Here is a 13,748-nt window from a genome sequence, read left to right as displayed (position 1 = left end):
CGATCCCGTTTGTCGCCTCTTACGACAAGCATAGTCACCTTTTATGGCAAGTATGGGTTGCTGAAGGCCTATTCTACCCTTGGACTTTCACGGGTCCCATGCGGGATCTGAAGCCACAATGTCATTGTCAGGGACCTTATCACCACCACATAAAGTGAGCCATCTAATCCGTTCTGCTATTAGAAGATTCGTGTAATTTCGTGTTCGCACTCTTTTTTAGGGTATGCTTTTTAACGTTTAAGTACTAAATATGTACCTGCCCTTCTAGACCCGAGAAGATACAGGTTAGAATTAATCTTCAGTAACTCAAGAGGCGATAATGGGATCGCTTGGTCAGGCTCGCTGACTTGGTTGACAAATGTCATCGTATCCCAGTTTTTGGAGACCGATGCGCATGCTGAGGATCACTGGATTGTCTTGTCCCGACTAGATTGTTTACAGACTGCAGCCACCTCTCACTCACTCTCAGAAACAGAATTCAGTGAAGGTTTTGAGCAACCGAAATATCTCTGACCTCTCATATGTAAACATGCTAGCTATTCTCACAAACACAATGTCAAACATTTCAACTGCATGTAAAACTGTTTTTGTACTCTTCACAGACACTCCGTCTCTCTCCCACACATGCACACTAGTCTGTAGAATTACACGTTCCAGATGCTTTCAGCAAAGCTTTACTATCATTAACCAGAGCCTCTCCATTCAACCTTCTTAAAATCTTGAATAATGATACGGACTTAAATAGCACTCACCTCTATGACCCATAGACATACAATCTTTTTTCTTTGAATGTTCGGCTAAGTTTCTAAATAATCTTCTACAAGGGATCGATGATGTAGATCCAGTAAGGGTCCGTACGGGCAGCAAAACTGCTGTAAATCCAAATGGTCCCTGGTATGGCGTCCTGTCGTCAGCTGCTGGCGATTTTATATTGTATTGTATTATATTGTAGTTTCCTTGCAAAAACTGGCTGACGGAGTTCACCAGCACTCGCAAAACAAAGGAACACTTCATCACTGTATGTTAAGAATAGGTGTGTTGTACTTTCTCATACTTTCAATATTATGATTACCCTTGCAAAATGTGCTTGCCTCACATTATTAACAAGGTTCCTGATTGCAATACGGATTTTAGCAAGTTGTTCTGTTTCTCAAGTGGTCTTTGTTATCCCACTACGCACACACATCCCTGCATGTCTTATTACATAATTATAGAAGCTAAGTGTTATACGTTATGAGTGCAGATGATCATAAGCTACTGCACATACAAGAACACAAGACCAAAACTCGCATCGACAGGGATTTGGTGAAATAACGATTTTCGTTAGTCGACATGACTACTCCATCGATGAGGTTTAAGAAACTAAAGTAAACAAAATGCTTCTTTTGGCTGATACATTTAATGCATAATAATTTCAGCACTTATCTGAATTTTCAACTAGAGGTTTTGAACACTATCAAATAAAACACTTCAAAATTTTTAGATACAACGCTTGAAGAATCACAGACAATGCGATTCAGTAGAGTGTTTCAATAACAGTTTCCTTTCAAATTACACAATAGTAATGGTCAAAACATTCCATATGATATTCCTGCAACATATACTGCATGTATTCAAATGACATGTAAAGTATACAATATCTGATGAAACGTACACACTTTTGTGTTGCCATACAGAGAGGAGGTTTGCAGACAGCCAAGTACAATACGTTCATGCATGGTTTAAGTTTATGAACATTACTGCATATAACATAATTTGCATTTAGCATTAACAGCTACTAGCAGTGGCTTTGTCTTGTGGAAATACTAGTCGGTATACTTTGACAGAGTGGTATGATCACCGTAAACGTCCTTTTCGATAGGGAAGATATTATCAAGTTGTGAAGTGTTCCTCACTAGGATGCAGTTGGAATGTCTCAGAGTTCAAATCACCATCACTGTTATCACGACAACGCGTTGACAATCATCACTTTCTTCTCTTCCGTCATGTTGATGTCACTGCCCACTACAAGTCTCATACTGACTGTGAGGTTATGTGGGTTATACACCCCGAACATCGGCCACAGTGGTTCACTACAGTCTACATTGTCTAACGTCAACGTGACTTTCTCCTCCTTCACAACAATGAAGTCAATCCTGTTCCTGGCGTCATCATAGACAACACCGTAATGTAGTGTGTGTTATACCCCTGCTGTGTTGGGAAGAATGTCAGACAGACACAGTACATACTCCTCCTTCCATATCTGCCTGCATATCCCGCCTGCATATCCCGCCGTGTACAGTACATTGGGCGACAGTCATACCGTAGGAGTAAGGATCTACACCTACTGAATGATGCACATCTCTCTGCTCCTCCCTACATACTCCAACGTCCAGGATGAGCCAATTCACTGAGAGTGGTTTGTCCAGACTGACCCTGTTCTCCACCTCCCAGTACTGGGGACAGCCATCCTGTAGGAGAGGGACAGTGCTGCATGTGCCCCAGTACCTCTTCAGTCTCCCCTCCCCTGGAGGTCTGGTATCCGGCTTCCTGTTGACTAGTTCTCCATCTGTGTTGATGTGGACGCGGTCGAGATTGACTCTGTCTTTGTCATACTTTAGAGCTATACCTACAACATACGAACGTGATTAACCATTGGTACCTTAGTAAAGTGCATTTGTATTCAAACAGTGTAATACAATCAGAATACAGCAACAAAAACCTAACGAGTACGGCAATTTGATCTTAGTTTTGAGTTACAGTGAAGTACCTAACAAATCATTACTCCAGGTATAGCGTGTGTTTCGTCGATTATCAAATGAACGAGAATGGTAGATATAGAGAGTCAACAAAACTACTCTTACAACTTATATGGTTTTATTAACAGTGCAAACCGTGAAGGTCCCGGGGTACAATAGGCCTTCAGCAACCCATGCTTGCCATAAAAGGTGGCTATGCTAGTCGTGAGAGGCGACAAACGGGATCGGGTGGTCAGACTAGCTGACTTGGTTGACACATATCATCGATTCCCAATTGCGCAGATCGATGCTCATGTTTTTGATTACTGGATTGTCTGGTCCAGACTCGATTATTTACAGACCGTCGCCATATAGCTGGAATATTGCTAAGTGCGACGTAAAACTAAACGCACTCACTCACCCATTTACAGTACACATCCTAATTCTAATTTGATAGGTAAAATAAACACCGAGAGATCGGATTTGTTGACCCAGGCACAGTACATTAGTCTCTATTATAGCTAAAATGGATAGAATTATCATTAAAACGACCGCACGTTATCAGAAATGAGCGGGCCACTGTACCTTGATAATGGCCGCAAAATGCTTGACGACGGGTCATTATCAAGCCCGTTGTTAGGTGACGTCATAAGTAGCTCAGCTGTTGAAGTTCAATCACCTACGGCTCGTTTGAACTTGGGTTCATTATTGACCATATATCTGCCTCACATTCGTCACATGTGCTTGTGCCATTATGCACTTTCCTGAATTTGCCAACCATAACAATTGTACCATAAATTACAACATACAGCAATGAAAAATATCGACTTGAAGTCTAACGTTGTTGATCACTGAAAACAATGGCGGTTGGTAGTATGCGCAAAGGTCATTCGTCGGGCAGTTAATGAAAGACCTCGGGCTTCTGCAAATGGTAATGCCCTGAAAAATAGCGTGACTCTTATAATAACAGAAACGCAGACGGGCGCGGTATAATGGTGATTGTGTAGATTGCATTTCGATGTTAAGATAACTGATATTTGAGTGAGCATGGCTGATTTAGTTACCCACACACACCGAACCCCAACGCTGTTGCTGGTAACACTGCAGGAAATCGTGATTAAAACCCGTTACCGTATTTAACAAAACAAGACATGTTTTCCCATAGTGAGTGAGTGAGTTAGTTAATATTTAACGTCACATCGGCAACATTGCAGCCATATCGTGACGAGAACATACATGACAAAAAAGAATACATATGGATATTATGAAGAACCTGTCTACGAAGTACAGTAAAACCACTAGATTATCACAGTTAGTATTAAAACTAGCATGGAAACTTAAAAAATGATAGTATCACTATTTGGACAGTACAATATAAAAACAGGCCATAGATCGCCAACAACAGAGGGTAGATCACCATACCAGGGACCATGGGGACTTACAGTACCTTTGCTACCTGCATGGTCCCCGGCTGGATTTACACCATCCCCTCAGCTGTTGGCGACTGTATGCAAGATTAGCCACAAATTAAAATGACACATATTCTACGATCTGACTTAAACCGTTTTGGGACTTACGTACCCTCTCAGGAGGACAATAATTTTACGGTACTTCAACCCCCTTCGAGGATACAGCCACTAACAATCTTAGCTGCTAATTCAACTTCAAATCATAAAATACTTATTTATTTACATGTCAGTCAATAAATTCGATTCTTTTAAAAAAAACAATAATTAGATGAGAACTTACGTTACTAAAAAGGTCCTTCATAGTTCTTGACTTAAAATGATTGTCCCTTGTGATGGAATATTCTACACAGTCAAGCAAGACATGCTTGACCGTGATGATTTCATCACAAGGGATGCAGAACGGAGGATCCTCACCTTTCAAAAGATATTCATGTGTATATATAGAGTGGCCAATACGACATGGCCGTATAATGACCTCTTCAAATCTGGACCGACAACCCAAGTAGGTGTAACCAACAAATGGTTTTATTGCATGTAATTTATTGATACCTTTATAATCAGTATGGGGAATATGAAGAGGTGTCACAGATTTGTTTAGCGCTGCTTCAGCTGCAAGGTCAGCCAAAGTGTTCCGAGAGATTCCAACATGGCTGGGTAACCAACAGAAGACAATATCGTATTCGCCAGTCGCAAGATAGTTATAAAGTTCAATAATTTCTATTAAAAGTGGATGTTTACATGCTAGGCTTTTAATAGCCTGAAGGCACGAAAGAGAGTCTGAATAGATTATGTACTTTTTATGTATAGGATGTCTTTGAATATATTTAAGAGCTGTTAATATGGCGCTAGCTTCTGCTGTAAAAATAGAAGTATTATCTGGTAATATAGAAGATATTGTTCTGGATCCAATGACAGTGGCACAAGCCACAGCGCCACCGTCCTTGGACCCATCTGTAAATAAGGATTTATAATTGCTATATTTATCTTTCAATTGACGATATTCTTGTTTGTATTGTAATTCGTTAGTTTCTGATTTTTTAAATGTAGTTAATGTTAGGTCGACTTGTAGCCTGACCAACTGCCAAGGAGGAGAAGAAAGAAGACGGGAGGGAGCTATGTTTTCCAGCTCAATGCCAGCCGAAGAAAGGAAGGGTTTAATTCTGTGCCCGAGAGGTGGAACAAGAGAAGACTTTTTGTTGTACAAGTCCTCGTAGAGAGGACTGAAAACACAGTTATATGCGGGGTTAGATTCGTTATAGTATAGCTTTGTTATATATTGTAAAGATAATTTTATACGGCGTTGTGTAAGAGATGGTTCATCGGCTTCAACATACAGACTGTCAAGAGGAGAGGTTCTAAAGGACCCAAGACAAAGTCTTAGACCTTGATGATGAACAGAATCTAATAATGTTAAGTTGCTGTTGCAGGCTCCACCATACGATGGAGCCATAATCAAGTTTAGAACGGACAAGTGATCGATATAGATGGAAGAGGGTAGCTTGATCACCTCCCCATTTAGAATTTGATACCACTTTCAACAAATCAAGTGCTTTGAGGCATTTAGTTTTCAGAGATTTAATATGAGGCAGAAACGTTAGGTGTGAGTCAAAAATTAATCCCAAGAACTTGGCCTCCTTGACAACTTTATTGGGAGTGCCATCTAGAGATAGTTCAGGGTCTTTATGTGGTTTATATTTACGACAAAAATGTATGCAATTAGTTTTGGATTTAGAAAATTTAAAGCCGTTTTCAAGACACCATGTTTTCCCATAATTTTATTCAGATTACATGTTTTTTTCTATAATTAGCACATTATATACTAATAGATATATTATATACAATAATAACACATAATAATAAGCACATAATCAGTGCATCCTCACATATAAGAAGTGTCAGTTTTGTAAACTGTAAATGAAATTTCTATTACAGAAAGTATAAACGATATAACCCACAGGTCAGAAAGGTTTATCAGTATCCTAACACCGACATATCGCCACCACCCTATCCTAGGCCTACCCTATCCAACACACCAGCAGACACACACACTCTACCATACATATCACTCTGGCCAATACATCCAATGTTTGAATCTTTTAAACACGCATCATAGTCAAGAAAGGCACGGACGTTAACAGCGGTGTTCAATCATGGGTAGATCTGTTTCAGGACTTGTAAATAGATAAATATTTTATAATTGGAAGTTGAATTAGCAGATAACATTGTTAGTGTCTGTATCCTCGACATTGTCCTCCTGATCGTGTGCGTAAGTCCCAAAACATTTGGAATCAGATTTAATCTTCCACTTTTTTAGCTGTAGAATATGTGTCATTCTAATTTGTGGCTAATTTTGCATACAGTCGCCAACAGCTGAGGAGGTGGTGTAAATCCAGTTAGGGACCATGCAGGTAGCAGAGGTACTGTAAGTCCCCATGGCCCCTGGTATGGTGATCTACCCTCTGTTGTTGGCGATCTATGGTCTGTTTTATATTGTGCTGTCCAAATAGTGATACTATTCTTTTTTCAGTTTCCATGCTAGTTTTAATACTAACTGTGATAATCTAGTGGTTTTACTGTCTTTCATCGACAGCTTCTTCATAATATGCACATATATTTCTTTTTTTATGTCACGTATGTTCTCGTCACAATATGGCTGCAATATTGCCGATGTGACGTTAAATATTAACTCACTCACTCACACTCAATAATGGGTATCACTTCAGCATATGTTCCTAATCATCTTAATTCATAATGACATAGTCGACAAACCTGATGTGAAAGTTATATTGCAGAACCATTAAAATACATGCTAAAGCAGTGTCAATCCTGTAATAATCTATATACCTATTTTCTTATGGAAAAATTTAAGGGAACGCATGAAATAGCTGTGACTTTTAATCTTTGAATCAGTAAGAGAAAAGTTCATACAGATGAAAAGGCTTATGTCAAGTGATGAAAATCAATATCGGATGTGTCCCCCATGTCTCTTGAGAACTGCTTGGCATCGTCGTGGCATGCTGAGAATGAGTGCACGGATGGTACCAATCGGAATTCTACGCCATTCGTCCTGGAGAACCACGAAAAGTTCATCCAAATTGTTGGGTTGACCAGGTCTGTCCCGAACACTGCGGCCAAGAACATCCCAAAGAGTGAGTGAGTGAGTTAATACTTAACGTCACATCGGCAATATCTCAGCCATATCGTGACGAGAACATTCAACAATGAAAAAGAGCATATATAAATCATAAAAACCCGTCAACGAAGGACAGTAAAACAACTAGAATATCACAATTTCAATTAAAACTAGCATGGAAAGTTAAAACTAATAGCACTATTTAGACAATACAATATAAAAACAGACTATAGATCGCCAACAACAGAAGGTAGATCACCACACTAGGAACCATGGGGACTTACAGTACCTTTGCTACCTGCATGGTCCCTAGTTGGATTTACACCATCCCTTCAGCTGCTGGCGATTGTATGAAAAGTTAGCCGAAATTAAAAGAACATGAATGCTACAATTAAAATCCTGGTAGACTTACATTTACTGTGAATGTTTGTGGACTTACGTACCCTCTCAGGAGGACAATAATTGTACAATACTTCAACCCCCTTTGAGGGTACAGCCACCAACGATTCAAGTTACTAATTCAAACTACCAATCATTAAAATGCATTAAATTCCACCAAAAAATCAATTTCTTTTAAAAAACCAATGATTAAATGACAACTAACAGTGCTAAAAAGGTCCTTGATAGTTTTGACATTGAAAAATTTATCCCTTGTGATGGAGAATTCGACACAGTCAAGCAGAATATGCTTGACCGTGACTCTCTCATCACAAGGGACACAAAACGGAGGATCCTCACCTTTTAAAAGGTATGCATGAGTGTATCTTGTATGGCCAATACGACATCGTCGCAAAATGACTTCTTCAAATCTGGACTGACAACCCAAGTATGTATAACCAATGTAGGGTTTTATTTCATGTAGTTTATTTATACCTACTTGGGTGTCCCACTTCTTCTGCATCAGATCACGAGTGTAAGCTCTAATACTAGCTTTGTAGTCAGAATAAGGAATACAAAGTGGTGTCACAGATTTGTTAAGTGCTGCCTTAGCAGCAAGAGCGGCCATTGCGTTACCGGAAATGCCAACGTGGCTGGGTAACCAACAGAAGACGATGTCGTATTGGCCAGTAGCAAGATCATTATATAATTCAATAATTTCTATTAAAAGTATATGTTTACAAGAAATATTTTTATGCCTGAAGGCAAGAAAGAGAGTCGGAATAGATTATGTATTGTTTATGTTTATGGCGTCTTTGAATATATTTAAGAGCTGTTAATATGGCGTTAGCCTCAGCGGTAAAAATAGAACTGTTGTCTGGTAATCTAGAAGATATTGTTCTGGATCCAATGACAGTGGCACAAGCTACTGCGCCACCGTCCTTGGACCCATCTGTAAATAAGGATTTATAACTGCTATATTTATGTTTCAATTCATTATATTCTTGTTTATACTGTAATTCATTAGTTTCTGATTTTTTAAATGTGGTCAGTGTTAGGTCCACTTGGGGCCTAACCAACTGCCAAGGAGGAGAAGAGAGAAGACGGGAAGGAGCTATATTTTCCAGCTCAATGCCGGCAGCAGCAAGAAATGGTTTAATTCTTAAACCAAGAGGCGGTACAAGCGAAGATTTCATATTGTATAAGTCCTCACACAGAGGACTGAAAACACAGTTATATGCAGGGTTTGACTCACTGGAATATAATTTTGTTACATACTGTAAAGCTAATTTGATACGTCGCTGCTCAAGAGATGGCTCATCAGCCTCAACGTACAGGCTGTCAACAGGTGAAGTTCGAAAGGAGCCAAGACAAAGTCTTAGACCTTGATGGTAAACAGAATCTAAAAGTTTCAGGCTGCTTTTACAGGCTCCACCATAGACAATGGAGCCATAATCAAGTTTTGACCGGATCAGTGATCGATAAAGTTGCAGGAGGGTAGCTTGGTCCCCTCCCCATTTAGAATTTGAAACGACTTTCAACAAGTCAAGTGCCTTCAGGCATTTAGTTTTGAGGGATTTGATATGTGGTAGAAACGTTAAATGTGAGTCAAAAATTAATCCCAAGAACTTGGCCTCCTTTACAACTTTGATGGGAGTGCCATCTAGAGATAGTTCAGGGTCTTTATGTGGCTTATATGTTCTGCAAAAATGTATACAATTAGTTTTGGACTTCGAAAATTTGAAGCCGTTTTCAAGACACCATTTATGTATTTTGTTTAAACACAACTGCAGTTGCCGTTCAATAGTATGCATATTTTTACCTCGGCAAGAAATATTAAAATCATCCACGAAAAGCGATCCATCAATTGAATCGTTTAAAACTTTTGATAAACTGTTGATCTTGATGCTACAAAAGAGTGACAGATAAAATACTGTCTTGTGGAACACCCTGATCCTGCTTGTAATGATCAGACAGGGTAGAACCCACACGGACCTGGAATTGCCTGTCATTTAAAAAGATGGCAATAAATTGAGGCAAAGGACCTCGCAAACCAAAGTCATGTAAATCCCTCAAAATACCATGTTTCCAGGTTGTGTCATATGCTTTTTCAAGATCAAAAAAGATAGACACAGCATGTTGTTTATTAATTAGTGCGTTTTTAACAAATGATTCTAAACGCACTAAGTGATCGACAGTACTTCTGTTTTTACGGAAACCACACTGTATACCTGTGATAAGATTATTTGTTTCCAAGTACCAAACAAGTCGATTATTTATCATGCGTTCCATGGTCTTGGAAACACAGCTAGTTAGTGAAATAGGTCGATAATTGGACGGATCCGTATGATCACGTCCAGGTTTAGGTATTGGTACTACTATGGCGTCACGCCATGACGGGGGAAAGTTACCCGATGTCCAAATATCATCAAAAATATTGAGAAGAGTTTCTAGGCAGGATTCCGGTAAGTGCTTCAGGAGTTGATAATGTATGTTATCAGCTCCAGTAGCAGTGTCATGAGCTTGATCAAGAGCAGTATGGAGTTCATGAATAGAAAACGTTTCATTATAATCTTCACCATTATCAGAATTGAAATTAATAGTTTTCTTTTCTTGTTGTTTTTGATATTGCTGGAATTTTGGTACATAATTAGAAGAGGAAGAGTGTTTAGCAAAGGTTTCACCTAGTTTATTAGCAATATCTGATTTATCAGTAAGCAATTGATCTCCATGTTTAAGATGATGGACAGTAGATTTAGTACCTTTACCTTTGATTTTCTGGACCATGTTCCATACCTTGGACATTGGTGTCCGAGAATGTATTTTGGACACATAATTTTGCCAAGATTGGCGTTTGTTTTGTTTAAAAGTACGCCGTGCTTTAGCATTTAAAATTTAAAATTTATTTAAATTATGCACAATAGGATGGCGACGGAAATAATGTTCTGCTTTCTTCCTTGCCTTCCTAGCTTGTTTGCACTCATCGTTGAACCATGATTTTCTTATGTGTGGAACTGCAGAGGAATTTGGTATACACGCATCAGCTATGGAATTCAATTCATCAGAAAAAGATTTAATAGCATCGGGAACGTCAATAAAACGTTCGGGTTTAAGTTTTTCAGCACACAGTGTTTCATATAAAGCCCAGTTAGCCTTTTTAAAATTCCGCCTTGATGATGGAGGAACATCAGATGGAGATACAGCTTTTAATATAGTAGGAAAATGGTCACTTCCACACAGGTCATTGTGGACTGACCATTCGAATTCATTTAATAGTTCGGAATTTGTCAATGACAAGTCGAGAGCAGAATAAGTCCCTGTACCAGTATATATGTACCTGTAAATATGTGTTGGAACCATCATTATAAATACATAAATCATTGTCGGAACAAAAGTCCTCCAACAATTTACCTTTAGTGTTTGTAGTTACACTACCCCAGAGTGGGTTGTGCCCATTTAAATCTCCCATTATAATACAGGGCTTCGGGAGCTGGTCATATAGAGCTTGAAGATCAGTTTTGGCAAACGTTGAAGACGGCGAAATATAGAGAGAGCACAGCGTAAATGCTACATGTAAAGTAATTCTCACTGCAACAGCCTGCATGTTAGTAATAAGTGATACAGGGCTTTGAATAACGTTTTGTCTGACTAGAATGGATGATCCACCAGTGGCTCTATCACCCGGAGGTGAAAAACAATGATATGTATTAAAATGACGAAGGTCAAATGTATCTGTTTGTTTTAAATATGTCTCTTGGAGACATAACACTGAAGGTGTAAAATCTTGGACTATTAGCTGTAATTCATGTAAATTAGTCCTCAGTCCTCTGCAGTTCCACTGTACAATATTATTGGAATAAACTATCTTTTGGGGGGATTTATTGGGGATCTACCCCGCACTCTTTTGGAGGGCGACAAGCTATGTGCCCTTGTTTGGATGTTTTCGGAAACATCCATATCTTCCAAGGATCCGAACTTATTAAAAAGTTGGATTTTGTTACTAGACCCCTTTGAGGCTCTTCCACTTTTACCCTTTGTGAAGCTTCACATCTAGATTTAAGCTTGTTTTTCTCAGTTTCTTTCACATTGGATTGAGACGTCCGTTTTGCATTTGTCTGAGATAATTTCTCCTGTGTACAAGGTACATCCTGAACACCCATGGGCTCCGGAAGTACGTCAGCAGTTTGAGTGGATGATTCAGGTAGCAAAGTCTGAGGAGTGTCAGTATTAATCCATGTTAAGTTGGTTTGACAGCAAACAGAAGACTTGATTACATTCACGGTTGGCGAAGGCGATGTTCGGGTAACAGAAGCATAAGTTTCTGTTAAGTCTGATCTTTGGACAAGTTTTTTTGCATCTGCAAAGCTAATGTTTTGAGTATATTTGATTTTGTTGATTTCCATGTTCCGTTTCCAAACTGGACAGTCTTTTGAGAAAGACGAGTGACTTCCGGCGCAGTTAACGCATTTCTTAAAGTTGTTGGTACAATCTTCTGTTGTATGTGTCTGCTCACCACAGTGAGCACATGTGACAGACAATGTACAACTATTCACTCCATGTCCAAGTTTTTGGCACTTAATGGGTTAGGAACATAGGTATCAACAGCGATGTTACAGTATCCAGCATTCACAGATTTTGGAGCAGTTGGCGAGGAAAAAGAGAACAAGTATGTGTTTGTTGGAACAGTTTCTTTATTTTTCCGGGTTGTAAACCTTTTGACATGCATCACACCTTGATCTTTCATCTCTGTCCCAACATCTAATTCCGTCATGTCCGCAAACAACTGATCACGATCTCGAATTATGCCTTTGCTAGTGTTGAGCGTCCTGTGAGCTGAGACTGATACAGGAATTCCTACCAACTTTTCAGTTGTCATCAGGTTTGCAGCTTGCTGTTGTTTACTACATTCAAAGAGAAGAGCTCCTGAACGCAAGCGTCTAACATTTTTTATATCGCCCGCAATGCCTTGAATAGCCTTCGATACTGCAAACGGGTTCAACTTTAGTGGTGTCTTATCATGAGTCTCGATCACTATAAAGCGTGGCCAGTAGTCAATTGATTGGGTCGGTCTGTGTTCATTATCACCTTCATCAGGGTCCAGTGGACGTTTTGCTTTTTTAATGGGGGTTTCGTAAGCCATAGTTGGTTTTAAATGGTTCATCATCCGAGCTCCCCACCCACCACGGAGTACCACAAGGACAATGCTAAAGCAAGCGGGCCTCCAGCTTGCAGCACCAAGGATACCAGGATGATATACTCCAGTAGAAAAATCAAAAGATTAATATTTCCACCAGATTGGCCCATGAGCCACCGCCTTCTGGGCATACGACTCTAGGCAAAAACATATATAAAATGATGAATTTCAAATTACAATCTCCAAAGAGCCAAGCATGAAAAATCAAATTACCAGTTTCATAAATTTTGAGCATGAAATAGTTGTAGCTCTGGGCCAGTTCTACCACCCGTCTAGGTGAAGTAAGGGCCAAAGTGGTGTGTTGAGCAATAGGAACATTGGTCCTGCTCCCATTGCCCTCAACCACCAGGATCCCCTCCTCCACTGACACAGGGCCGCAACCCACGGCAAACGGGTTGGTGGACCAAATATCCCCCCGGGTCCACTACGGGGGTGTCGGCGAGCTCTTGGCGTTACCCAGCACCCACCACGAGGAGGTCGCTCGCCACGGGTGCCACATCCCAAAGATGTTCAATAGGGTTAAGGTCAGGACTTTTAGCCGGCCATTGCAACACCCGGACACCTGCAGCCCTCAGTCTGTCCCGACAAACATGAACGATGTGAAGGCGGGCATTGTCTTAACGTAAAAACGTCAAGTGTGAATCAAAGATTAGACCCAAGAACTTCGCTTCCTTCACAACTTTAATTGGCGTGCCATCTTGTATTTTCTACAAATATGCATGCAGTTAGTTTTTTATGTAGAGAATGTAAAGCCGTTTTCAAGACACCATTTATTAATCTTGTTTAAACAAAACTGCAGTTGCCATTCGATGGTATGCATATTTATCCCACGACAAGAAATATTAAAATCATCCAAA

General features: G+C 39.8%; 1 pseudogene; it reads right to left on the bottom strand.

The window, feature by feature from the left end:
* Positions 1-1,812: 1,812 nt before the first annotated feature.
* On the bottom strand, positions 1,813-12,837 carry LOC137280969 (uncharacterized; annotated as a pseudogene).
* Positions 12,838-13,748: the final 911 nt, after the last annotated feature.

Source organism: Haliotis asinina, chromosome 4 (genome assembly GCF_037392515.1).
Source record: "Haliotis asinina isolate JCU_RB_2024 chromosome 4, JCU_Hal_asi_v2, whole genome shotgun sequence".
In the NCBI taxonomy this organism is placed as follows: Eukaryota; Metazoa; Mollusca; class Gastropoda; order Lepetellida; family Haliotidae; genus Haliotis; species Haliotis asinina.
This window is presented reverse-complemented; position numbering and strand designations above follow the sequence as displayed.